Below are 12,800 nucleotides of genomic sequence, written 5' to 3' on the forward strand. Positions count from 1 at the left end.
AGCAACGGAGCCTAGGGCACTTCCACTTATGGTCCTATAGCTTAGGGAAATTAAAATCAAAAAGACACAGCCACCCCAAAGTTTGGAACGGCTCTGTTTACAAGAACCTCGTTTACAGTACAAGTTCAACATCGCAGAAAGTGAAAAGTGGATAAAGAACTTGTGGTACTTACGTACAATGCAGTATCACTCAGCAATGAAATCTATGTCATCAGGCCCGTAGCAGCATAATGAGTAGATTCAGGTACGATGATTCTAACTGAAATAAGTCACACAGAAAAAGAAACATCATAAGATATCACTAATACACGGAATGTAAACTTGGCTACACAGGAACTGAATTCCAAAACAGAACAGGTTCTCAAATTTAGAAAACCAACTTATGCTTGCTTAAGGGGAAAGGTGAGTTGGGTTGCTGCATAAAACCAGAGATTGAAATGAGCACAGATAAAGTTCCTTAAGCCAAATATGGAATAGACAAGAGCTACTCCTTGCTCAACGAAATGGACTCAACACCGCATATTAAACGCCTAAGAATGTACCTGACTAGTAAGTATCGTAAAACCTATGGATTGCTATGTCTCCGAAAGAGAATCAAGCATGTGTACAGGGGCATAAACGCAGCAGTGATAGGATTGGAGAGGTTCGGTGAGCAAATGAAGACCCTTTGAAGTCATATTGCATGGTACCCTTTACACGGGTCTCAACTCTCCAGGTTTAAGGTATTCTTCCTTCAGCTAAAACATGCATGTGGAACCTAGAGTATCATCAACCATGTGAACGGGAGTCGTGTTCAAATATGTCTCAGCTTTCCTCCCCTGGTACTCGGGTGCAACATTCCAGACGCTTTACTAACACTCTCCCGACTTGGAAAGTCAGTCCCTTTAACCTCCTGTTTGGTCCAGTTTGCAATTTCTGCGGAAGATGAACAGGAATAGCGAGAACCAATGAGAGGCTAGCTGGAGGTGGCTAGATGGGCAAATTTAACTCTCATTTCCCACCAGGAAGAGGAATTAACCAAAGGCTCAGCATGCCAGGCCGGAACCAGATTAGGGCCTGAAGCCATCCTGCGGTATTGCGGCCAGGTCACAAGAAAGCGAGTTGAAGAAAGGAGCTCAGGGGCACTGTAATTCACAAACCTGCAGAGTTATAAATGACAGCTATCGTCCAAAAATAGACTGAAGTAAGGCTGCCAAGAGGACTTGAAAGCGGGGCAGAATTGCAGGAAACCGATTTCAGGAGGTAGACTGGAATTGCATTGAAAGCATAGGAAAAGAGGCAGAACGTCCACAATGATGCACTTGGCCAAAAAGGGCGTATGCGTTTTTTCCTGAATATATTCAGGAAAAAACGCATACGCCCTTTTTGGCCAACCAAGCAAGCTTGCAAAGGTAATCTGCACTACAATGAAGTCTCACTTCCCCCCGGTCAAAAGGGCCATCTGAAAAAAGTGTAAAATCCAGAAAGGCAGGACAGGCCATGGAGAACTGAGAGCCCTGTTATGCTGATGGGCGGGATGTAAATTGCCAACAGACACTCGGGAGAAGTGTATGGTGTTTCCTGAAACATCTAAAAAACAAAGCAACAGAGCCTAGGGCACTGCCACTTATGGTCCTATAGCTTAGGGAAATTAAAATCAAACAGACACAGCCACCCCAAAGTTTGGGATGCCTCTGTTTACAAGAACCTCGTTTACAGTACAAGTTCAACATCGCAGAAAGTGAAAAATGGATAAAGAAGTTGTGGTATTTACTTACAAAGCAATATCACTCAGCAATGAAATCTGTGTCATCAGGCCCTTAGCAGCACAATGAGTGGATTCAGGTATGATGATTCTAACTGAAATAAGTCACACAGAAAAAGAAACATCATAAGATATCAGTAATACACGGAATGGAAACTTGGCTACACAGGAACTGAATTACAGAACAGAACAGGGTCTCAAATTTAGAAAACCAACTTATTCCTGCTTAAGGGTAAAGGTGAGTTGGGGTGCTGCATAAAACCAGAGATTGAAATGAGCACAGATAAAGTTCCTTAAGCCAAATATGGAATAGACAAGAGCTACTCCTTGCTCAACGAAATGGACTCAACACCCCATATTAAACGCCTAAGAATGTACCTGACTAGTAAGTATCTTAAAACCTATGGATTGCTATGTCTCCGAAAGAGAATCAAGCATGTGTACAGGGGCATAAACGCAGCAGTGATAGGATTGGAGAGGTTCGGTGAGCAAATGAAGACCCTTTGAAGTCATATTGCATGGTACCCATTCCACGGGTTTCAACTACCCAGGTTTAAGGTATTCTTCCTTCAGCTAAAACATGCATGTGGAACCTAGAGTATGATCAACCATGTGATCGGGAGACGTGTTCAAATATGTCTCAGTTTTCCTCCCCTGGTACTCGGGTGCAACATTCCAGACGCTTTACTAACACTCTCCCCACTTGGAGAGTCAGTCCCTTTAACCTCCTGTTTGGCCCAGTTTGCAATTTCTGCGGAAGATGAACAGGAATAGCGAGAACCAATGAGAGGCTAGCTGGAGGTGTCTGGACGGGCAAATTTAACTCTCATTTCCCACCAGGAAGAGGAATTAACCAAAGGCTCAGCATGCCGGGCCGGAACCAGATTAGGGCCTGAAGCCATCCTGCGGTGTTGCGGCCAGGTCAAAAGAAACTGAGTTGAAGAAAGGAGCTCAGGAGCACTGTAATTCACAAACCTGCAGAGTTATAAATGACAGCTATCGTCCAAAAATAGACTGAAGTAAGGCTGCCAAGAGGACTTGAAAGCGGGGCAGAATTGCAGGAAACCGATTTCAGGAGGTAGACTGGAATTGCATTGAAAGCATAGGAAAAGAGGCAGAACGTCCACAATGATGCACTTGGCCAAAAAGGGCGTATGCGTTTTTTCCTGAATATATTCAGGAAAAAACGCATACGCCCTTTTTGGCCAACCAAGCAAGCTTGCAAAGGAAATCTGCACTACAATGAAGTCTCACTTCCCCCCGGTCAAAAGGGCCATCTGAAAAAAGTGTAAAATCCAGAAAGGCAGGACAGGCCATGGAGAACTGGGAGCCTTGTTATGCTGATGGGCGGGATGTAAATTGCCAACAGACACTCGGGAGAAGTGTATGGTGTTTCCTGAAACATCTAAAAAACAAAGCAACAGAGCCTAGGGCACTGCCACTTATGGTCCTATAGCTTAGGGAAATTAAAATCAAAAAGACACAGCCACCCCAAAGTTTGGAACGGCTCTGTTTACAAGAACCTCGTTTACAGTACAAGTTCAACATCGCAGAAAGTGAAAAATGGATAAAGAAGTTGTGGTATTTACTTACAAAGCAATATCACTCAGCAATGAAATCTATGTCATCAGGCCCTTAGCATCACAATGAGTGGATTCAGGTATGATGATTCTAACTGAAATAAGTCACACAGAAAAAGAAACATCATAAGATATCAGTAATACACGGAATGGAAACTTGGCTACACAGGAACTGAATTACAGAACAGAACAGGGTCTCAAATTTAGAAAACCAACTTATGCTTGCTTAAGGGTAAAGGTGAGTTGGGGTGCTGCATAAAACCAGAGATTGAAATGAGCACAGATAAAGTTCCTTAAGTCAAATATGGAATAGACAAGAGCTACTCCTTGCTCAACGAAATGGACTCAACACCGCATATTAAACGCCTAAGAATGTACCTGACTTGTAAGTATCTTAAAACCTATGGATTGCTATGTCTCCGAAAGAGAATCAAGCATGTGTACAGGGGCATAAACGCAGCAGTGATAGGATTGGAGAGGTTCGGTGAGCAAATGAAGACCCTTTGAAGTCATATTGCATGGTACCCATTACACGGGTTTCAACTACCCAGGTTTTAGGTATTCTTCCTTCAGCTAAAACATGCATGTGGAACCCAGAGTATGATCAACCATGTGATCGGGAGACGTGTTCAAATATGTCTCAGTTTTCCTCCCCTGGTACTCGGGTGCAACATTCCAGACGCTTTACTAACACTCTCCCCACTTGGAGAGTCAGCGCCTTTAACCTCCTGTTTGGCACAGTTTGCAATTTCTGCGGAAGATGAACAGGAATAGCGAGAACCAATGAGAGACTAGCTGGAGGTGTCTGGACGGGCAAATTTAACTCTCATTTCCCAACAGGAAGAGGAAATAACCAAAGGCTCAGCGTGCCGTACCGGAACCAGATTAGGGCCTGAAGCCATTCTGCGGTGTTGCGGCCAGCTCAAAAGAAACCGAGTTGAAGAAAGGAGCTCAGGGGCACTGTAATTCACAAACCTGCAGAGTTATAAATGACAGCTATCGTCCAAAAATAGACTGAAGTAAGGCTGCCAAGAGGACTTGAAAGCGGGGCAGAATTGCAGGAAACCGATTTCAGGAGGTAGACTGGAATTGCATTGAATGCATAGGAAAAGAGGCAGAACGTCCACAATGATGCACTTGGCCAAAAAGGGCGTATGCGTTTTTTCCTGAATATATTCAGGAAAAAACGCATACGCCCTTTTTGGCCAACCAAGCAAGCTTGCAAAGGAAATCTGCACTACAATGAAGTCTCACTTCCCCCCGGTCAAAAGGGCCATCTGAAAAAAGTGTAAAATCCAGAAAGGTAGGACAGGCCATGGAGAAATGGGAGCCTTGTTATGCTGATGGGCGGGATGTAAATTGCCAACAACCACTCGGGAGAAGTGTATGGTGTTTCCTGAAACATCTAAAAAACAAAGCAACAGAACCTAGGGCACTTCCACTTATGGTCCTATAGCTTAGGGAAATTAAAATCAAAAAGACACAGCCACCCCAAAGTTTGGAACGGCTCTGTTTACAAGAACCTCGTTTACAGTACAAGTTCAACATCGCAGAAAGTGAAAAATGGATAAAGAAGTTGTGGTATTTACTTACAAAGCAATATCACTCAGCAATGAAATCTGTGTCATCAGGCCCTTAGCAGCACAATGAGTGGATTCAGGTACGATGATTCTAACTGAAGTAAGTCACACAGAAAAAGAAACATCATAAGATATCAGTAATACACGGAATGTAAACTTGGCTACACAGGAACTGAATTACAGAACAGAACAGGGTCTCAAATTTAGACAACCAACTTATGCTTGCTTAAGGGTAAAGGTGAGTTGGGGTGCTGCATAAAACCAGAGATTGAAATGAGCACAGATAAAGTTCCTTAAGTCAAATATGGAATAGACAAGAGCTACTCCTTGCTCAACGAAATGGACTCAACACCGCATATTAAACGCCTAAGAATGTACCTGACTAGTAAGTATCTTAAAACCTATGGATTGCTATGTCTCCGAAAGAGAATCAAGCATGTGTACAGGGGCATAAACGCAGCAATGATAGGATTGGAGAGGTTCGGTGAGCAAATGAAGACCCTTTGAAGTCATATTGCATGGTACCCATTACACGGGTCTTAACTCTCCAGGTTTAAGGTATTCTTCCTTCAGCTAAAAGATGCATGTGCAACCCAAGTATGATCAACCATGTGAACAGGAGACGTGTTCAAATATGTCTCAGTTTTCCTCCCCTGGTACTCGGGTGCAACATTCCAGACACTTTACTAACACTCTCCCCACTTGGAGAGTCAGCGCCTTTAACCTCCTGTTTGGCCCAGTTTGCAATTTCTGCAGAAGATGAACAGGAATAGCGAGAACCAATGAGAGACTAGCTGGAGGTGTCTGGATGGGCAAATTTAACTCTCATTTCCCACCAGGAAGAGGAAATAACCAAAGGCTCAGCGTGCCGTGCCGGAACCAGATTAGGGCCTGAAGCCATCCTGCGGTGTTGCGGCCAGGTCACAAGAAAGCAAGTTGAAGAAAGGAGCTCAGGGGCACTGTAATTCACAAACCTGCAGAGTTATAAATGACAGCTATCGTCCAAAAATAGACTGAAGTAAGGCTGCCAAGAGGACTTGAAAGCGGGGCAGAATTGCAGGAAACCGATTTCAGGAGGTAGACTGGAATTGCATTGAAAGCATAGGAAAAGAGGCAGAACGTCCACAATGATGCACTTGGCCAAAAAGGGCGTATGCGTTTTTTCCTGAATATATTCAGGAAAAAACGCATACGCACTTTTTGGCCAACCAAGCAAGCTTGCAAAGGAAATCTGCACTACAATGAAGTCTCACTTCCCCCCGGTCAAAAGGGCCATCTGAAAAAAGTATAAAATCCAGAAAGGCAGGACAGGCCATGGAGAACTGGGAGCCTTGTTATGCTGATGGGCGGGATGTAAATTGCCAACAACCACTCGGGAGAAGTGTATGGTGTTTCCTGAAACATCTAAAAAACAAAGCAACAGAGCCTAGGGCACTGCCACTTATGGTCCTATAGCTTAGGGAAATTAAAATCAAAAAGACACAGCCACCCCAAAGTTTGGGACGCCTCCGTTTACAAGAACCTCGTTTACCGTACAAGTTCAATATCACAGAAAGTGAAAAATGGATAAAGAACTTGTGGTACTTACGTACAATGCAGTATCACTCAGCAATGAAATCTATGTCATCAGGCCCGTAGCAGCATAATGAGTGGATTCAGGTACGATGATTCTAACTGAAATAAGTCACACAGAAAAAGAAACATCATAAGATATCAGTAATACACGGAATGTAAACTTGGCTACACAGGAACTGAATTACAGAACAGAACAGGGTCTCAAATTTAGAAAACCAACTTATGCTTGCTTAAGGGTAAAGGTGAGTTGGGGTGCTGCATAAAACCAGAGATTGAAATGAGCACAGATAAAGTTCCTTAAGTCAAATATGGAATAGACAAGAGCTACTCCTTGCTCAACGAAATGGACTCAACACCACATATTAAACGCCTAAGAATGTACCTGACTAGTAAGTATCTTAAAACCTATGGATTGCTATGTCTCCGAAAGAGAATCAAGCATGTGTACAGGGGCATAAACGCAGCAGTGATAGGATTGGAGAGGTTCGGTGAGCAAATGAAGACCCTTTGAAGTCATATTGCATGGTACCCATTACACGGGTCTCAACTCTCCAGGTTTAAGGTATTCTTCCTTCAGCTAAAACATGCATGTGGAACCCAAGTATGATCAACCATGTGATCGGGAGACGTGTTCAAATATGTCTCAGTTTTCCTCCCCTGGTACTCGGGTGCAACATTCCAGACGCTTTACTAACACTCTCCCCACTTGGAGAGTCAGCGCCTTTAACCTCCTGTTTGGCACAGTTTGCAATTTCTGCGGAAGATGAACAGGAATAGCGAGAGCCAATGAGAGACTAGCTGGAGGTGTCTGGACGGGCAAATTTAACTCTCATTTCCCAACAGGAAGAGGAAATAACCAAAGGCTCAGCGTGCCGTACCGGAACCAGATTAGGGCCTGAAGCCATTCGGCGGTGTTGCGGCCAGCTCAAAAGAAACCGAGTTGAAGAAAGGAGCTCAGGGGCACTGTAATTCACAAACCTGCAGAGTTATAAATGACAGCTATCGTCCAAAAATAGACTGAAGTAAGGCTGCCAAGAGGACTTGAAAGCGGGGCAGAATTGCAGGAAACCGATTTCAGGAGGTAGACTGGAATTGCATTGAAAGCATAGGAAAAGAGGCAGAACGTCCACAATGATGCACTTGGCCAAAAAGGGCGTATGCGTTTTTTCCTGAATATATTCAGGAAAAAACGCATACGCCCTTTTTGGCCAACCAAGCAAGCTTGCAAAGGAAATCTGCACTACAATGAAGTCTCACTTCCCCCCGGTCAAAAGGGCCATCTGAAAAAGGTGTAAAATCCAGAAAGGTAGGACAGGCCATGGAGAACTGGGAGCCTTGTTATGCTGATGGGCGGGATGTAAATTGCCAACAACCACTCGGGAGAAGTGTATGGTGTTTCCTGAAACATCTAAAAAACAAAGCAACAGAACCTAGGGCACTTCCACTTATGGTCCTATAGCTTAGGGAAATTAAAATCAAAAAGACACAGCCACCCCAAAGTTTGGAACGGCTCTGTTTACAAGAACCTCGTTTACAGTACAAGTTCAACATCGCAGAAAGTGAAAAATGGATAAAGAAGTTGTGGTATTTACTTACAAAGCAATATCACTCAGCAATGAAATCTGTGTCATCAGGCCCTTAGCAGCACAATGAGTGGATTCAGGTACGATGATTCTAACTGAAGTAAGTCACACAGAAAAAGAAACATCATAAGATATCAGTAATACACGGAATGGAAACTTGGCTACACAGGAACTGAATTACAGAACAGAACAGGGTCTCAAATTTAGAAAACCAACTTATGCTTGCTTAAGGGTAAAGGTGAGTTGGGGTGCTGCATAAAACCAGAGATTGAAATGAGCACAGATAAAGTTCCTTAAGTCAAATATGGAATAGACAAGAGCTACTCCTTGCTCAACAAAATGGACTCAACATCGCATATTAAACGCCTAAGAATGTACCTGACTAGTAAGTATCTTAAAACCTATGGATTGCTATGTCTCCGAAAGAGAATCAAGCATGTGTACAGGGGCATAAACGCAGCAGTGATAGGATTGGAGAGGTTCGGTGAGCAAATGAAGACCCTTTGAAGTCATATTGCATGGTACCCATTACACGGGTCTTAACTCTCCAGCTTTAAGGTATTCTTCCTTCAGCTAAAACATGCATGTGCAACCCAAGTATGATCAACCATGTGAACGGGAGACGTGTTCAAATATGTCTCAGTTTTCCTCCCCTGGTACTCGGGTGCAACATTCCAGACACTTTACTAACACTCTCCCCACTTGGAGAGTCAGCGCCTTTAACCTCCTCTTTGGCCCAGTTTGCAATTTCTGCGGAAGATGAACAGGAATAGCGAGAACCAATGAGAGACTAGCTGGAGGTGTCTGGACGGGCAAATTTAACTCTCATTTCCCACCAGGAAGAGGAAATAACCAAAGGCTCAGCGTGCCGTGCCGGAACCAGATTAGGGCCTGAAGCCATCCTGCGGTGTTGCGGCCAGGTCACAAGAAAGCAAGTTGAAGAAAGGAGCTCAGGGGCACTGTAATTCACAAACCTGCAGAGTTATAAATGACAGCTATCGTCCAAAAATAGACTGAAGTAAGGCTGCCAAGAGGACTTGAAAGCGGGGCAGAATTGCAGGAAACCGATTTCAGGAGGTAGACTGGAATTGCATTGAAAGCATAGGAAAAGAGGCAGAACGTCCACAATGATGCACTTGGCCAAAAAGGGCGTATGCGTTTTTTCCTGAATATATTCAGGAAAAAACGCATACGCCCTTTTTGGCCAACCAAGCAAGCTTGCAAAGGAAATCTGCACTACAATGAAGTCTCACTTCCCCCCGGTCAAAAGGGCCATCTGAAAAAAGTGTAAAATCCAGAAAGGCAGGACAGGCCATGGAGAACTGGGAGCCTTGTTATGCTGATGGGCGGGTTGTAAATTTCCAACAACCACTCGGGAGAAGTGTATGGTGTTTCCTGAAACATCTAAAAAACAAAGCAACAGAACCTAGGGCACTTCCACTCATGGTCCTATAGCTTAGGGAAATTAAAATCAAAAAGACACAGCCACCCCAAAGTTTGGAACGGCTCTGTTTACAAGAACCTCGTTTACAGTACAAGTTCAACATCGCAGAAAGTGAAAAATGGATAAAGAAGTTGTGGTATTTACTTACAAAGCAATATCACTCAGCAATGAAATCTGTGTCATCAGGCCCTTAGCAACACAATGAGTGGATTCAGGTATGATGATTCTAACTGAAATAAGTCACACAGAAAAAGAAACATCATAAGATATCAGTAATACACGGAATGTAAACTTGGCTACACAGGAACTGAATTACAGAACAGAACAGGGTCTCAAATTTAGAAAACCAACTTATTCCTGCTTAAGGGGAAAGGTGAGTTGGGGTGCTGCATAAAACCAGAGATTGAAATGAGCACAGATAAAGTTCCTTAAGCCAAATATGGAATAGACAAGAGCTACTCCTTGCTCAACGAAATGGACTCAACACCGCATATTAAACGCCTAAGAATGTACCTGACTAGTAAGTATCTTAAAACCTATGGATTGCTATGTCTCTGAAAGAGAATCAAGCATGTGTACAGGGGCATAAACGCAGCAGTGATAGGATTGGAGAGGTTCGGTGAGCAAATGAAGACCCTTTGAAGTCATATTGCATGGTACCCATTCCACGGGTTTCAACTACCCAGGTTTAAGGTATTCTTCCTTCAGCTAAAACATGCATGTGGAACCTAGAGTATGATCAACCATGTGATCGGGAGACGTTTTCAAATATGTCTCAGTTTTCCTCCCCTGGTACTCGGGTGCAACATTCCAGACGCTTTACTAACACTCTCCCCACTTGGAGAGTCAGTCCCTTTAACCTCCTGTTTGGCCCAGTTTGCAATTTCTGCGGAAGATGAACAGGAATAGCGAGAACCAATTAGAGGCTAGCTGGAGGTGTCTGGACGGGCAAATTTAACTCTCATTTCCCACCAGGAAGAGGAATTAACCAAAGGCTCAGCGTGCTGTGCCGGAACCAGATTAGTGCCTGAAGACATCCTGCGGTGTTGCGGCCAGCTCAAAAGAAAGCGAGTTGAAGAAAGGAGCTCAGGGGCACTGTAATTCACAAACCTGCAGAGTTATAAATGACAGCTATCGTCCAAAAATAGACTGAAGTAAGGCTGCCAAGAGGACTTGAAAGCGGGGCAGAATTGCAGGAAACCGATTTCAGGAGGTAGACTGGAATTGCATTGAAAGCATAGGAAAAGATGCAGAACGTCCACAATTATGCATTTGGCCAAAAAGGGCGTATGCGTTTTTTCCTGAATATATTCAGGAAAAAACGCATACGCCCTTTTTGGCCAACCAAGCAAGCTTGCAAAGGAAATCTGCACTACAATGAAGTCTCACTTCCCCCCGGTCAAAAGGGCCATCTGAAAAAAGTGTAAAATCCAGAAAGGCAGGACAGGCCATGGAGAACTGGGAGCCTTGTTATGCTGATGGGCGGGTTGTAAATTGCCAACAACCACTCGGGAGAAGTGTATGGTGTTTCCTGAAACATCTAAAAAACAAAGCAACAGAACCTAGGGCACTTCCACTTATGGTCCTATAGCTTAGGGAAATTAAAATCAAAAAGACACAGCCACCGCAAAGTTTGGAACGGCTCTGTTTACAAGAACCTCGTTTACAGTACAAGTTCAACATCGCAGAAAGTGAAAAATTGATAAAGAAGTTGTGGTATTTACTTACAAAGCAATATCACTCAGCAATGAAATCTATGTCATCAGGCCCTTAGCAGCACAATGAGTGGATTCAGGTATGATGATTCTAACTGAAATAAGTCACACAGAAAAAGAAACATCATAAGATATCAGTAATACACGGAATGTAAACTTGGCTACACAGGAACTGAATTACAGAACAGAACAGGGTCTCAAATTTAGAAAACCAACTTATGCTTGCTTAAGGGGAAAGGTGAGTTGGGGTGCTGCATAAAATCAGAGATTGAAATGAGCACAGATAAAGTTCCTTAAGCCAAATATGGAATAGACAAGAGCTACTCCTTGCTCAACGAAATGGACTCAACACCCCATATTAAACGCCTAAGAATGTACCTGACTAGTAAGTATCTTAAAACCTATCGATTGCTATGTCTCCGAAAGAGAATCAAGCATGTGTACAGGGGCATAAACGCAGCAGTGATAGGATTGGAGAGGTTCGGTGAGCAAATGAAGACCCTTTGAAGTCATATTGCATGGTACCCATTCCACGGGTCTCAACTCTCCAGGTTTAAGGTATTCTTCCTTCAGCTAAAACATGCATGTGGAACCCAAGTATGATCAACCATGTGAACGGGAGACGTGTTCAAATATGTCTCAGTTTTCCTCCCCTGGTACTCGGATGCAACATTCCAGACGCTTTACTAACACTCTCCCCACTTGGAGAGTCAGCGCCTTTAACCTCCTGTTTGGCCCAGTTTGCAATTTCTGCGGAAGATGAACAGGAATAGCGAGAACCAATGAGAGGCTAGCTGGAGGTGTCTGGACGGGCAAATTTAACTCTCATTTTCCACCAGGAAGAGGAATTAACCAAAGGCTCAGCATGCCGGGCCGGAACCAGATTAGGGCCTGAAGCCATGCTGCGGTGTTGCGGCCAGGTCACAAGAAAGCGAGTTGAAGAAAGGAGCTCAGGGGCACTGTAATTCACAAACCTGCAGAGTTATAAATGACAGCTATCGTCCAAAAATAGACTGAAGTAAGGCTGCCAAGAGGACTTGAAAGCGGGGCAGAATTGCAGGAAACCGATTTCAGGAGGTAGACTGGAATTGCATTGAAAGCATAGGAAAAGAGGCAGAACGTCCACAATGATGCACTTGGCCAAAAAGGGCGTATGCGTTTTTTCCTGAATATATTCAGGAAAAAACGCATACGCCCTTTTTGGCCAACCAAGCAAGCTTGCAAAGGAAATCTGCACTACAATGAAGTCTCACTTCCCCCCGGTCAAAAGGGCCATCTGAAAAAAGTGTAAAATCCAGAAAGGCAGGACAGGCCATGGAGAACTGGGAGCCTTGTTATGCTGATGGGCGGGATGTAAATTGCCAACAACCACTCGGGAGAAGTGTATGGTGTTTCCTGAAACATCTAAAAAACAAAGAAACAGAACCTAGGGCACTTCCACTTATGGTCCTATAGCTTAGGGAAATTAAAATCAAAAAGACACAGCCACCCCAAAGTTTGGAACGGCTCTGTTTACAAGAACCTCGTTTACAGTACAAGTTCAACATCGCAGAAAGTGAAAAATGGATAAAGAAGTTGT

The 12,800-nt window shown here is 43.8% G+C and overlaps 1 long non-coding RNA gene across 12 annotated transcripts in view; it reads right to left on the bottom strand.

The window, feature by feature from the left end:
• LOC307181261 overlaps positions 1 to 12,800 on the bottom strand; it is a 1,302,881-nt gene that overhangs the window by 376,221 nt on the left and 913,860 nt on the right. The gene's annotated exons all lie outside the window — the stretch shown is intronic.

This window comes from Stenella coeruleoalba (assembly GCF_951394435.1).
Source record: "Stenella coeruleoalba genome assembly, contig: scaffold_78, whole genome shotgun sequence".
Taxonomy (NCBI): Eukaryota; Metazoa; Chordata; class Mammalia; order Artiodactyla; family Delphinidae; genus Stenella; species Stenella coeruleoalba.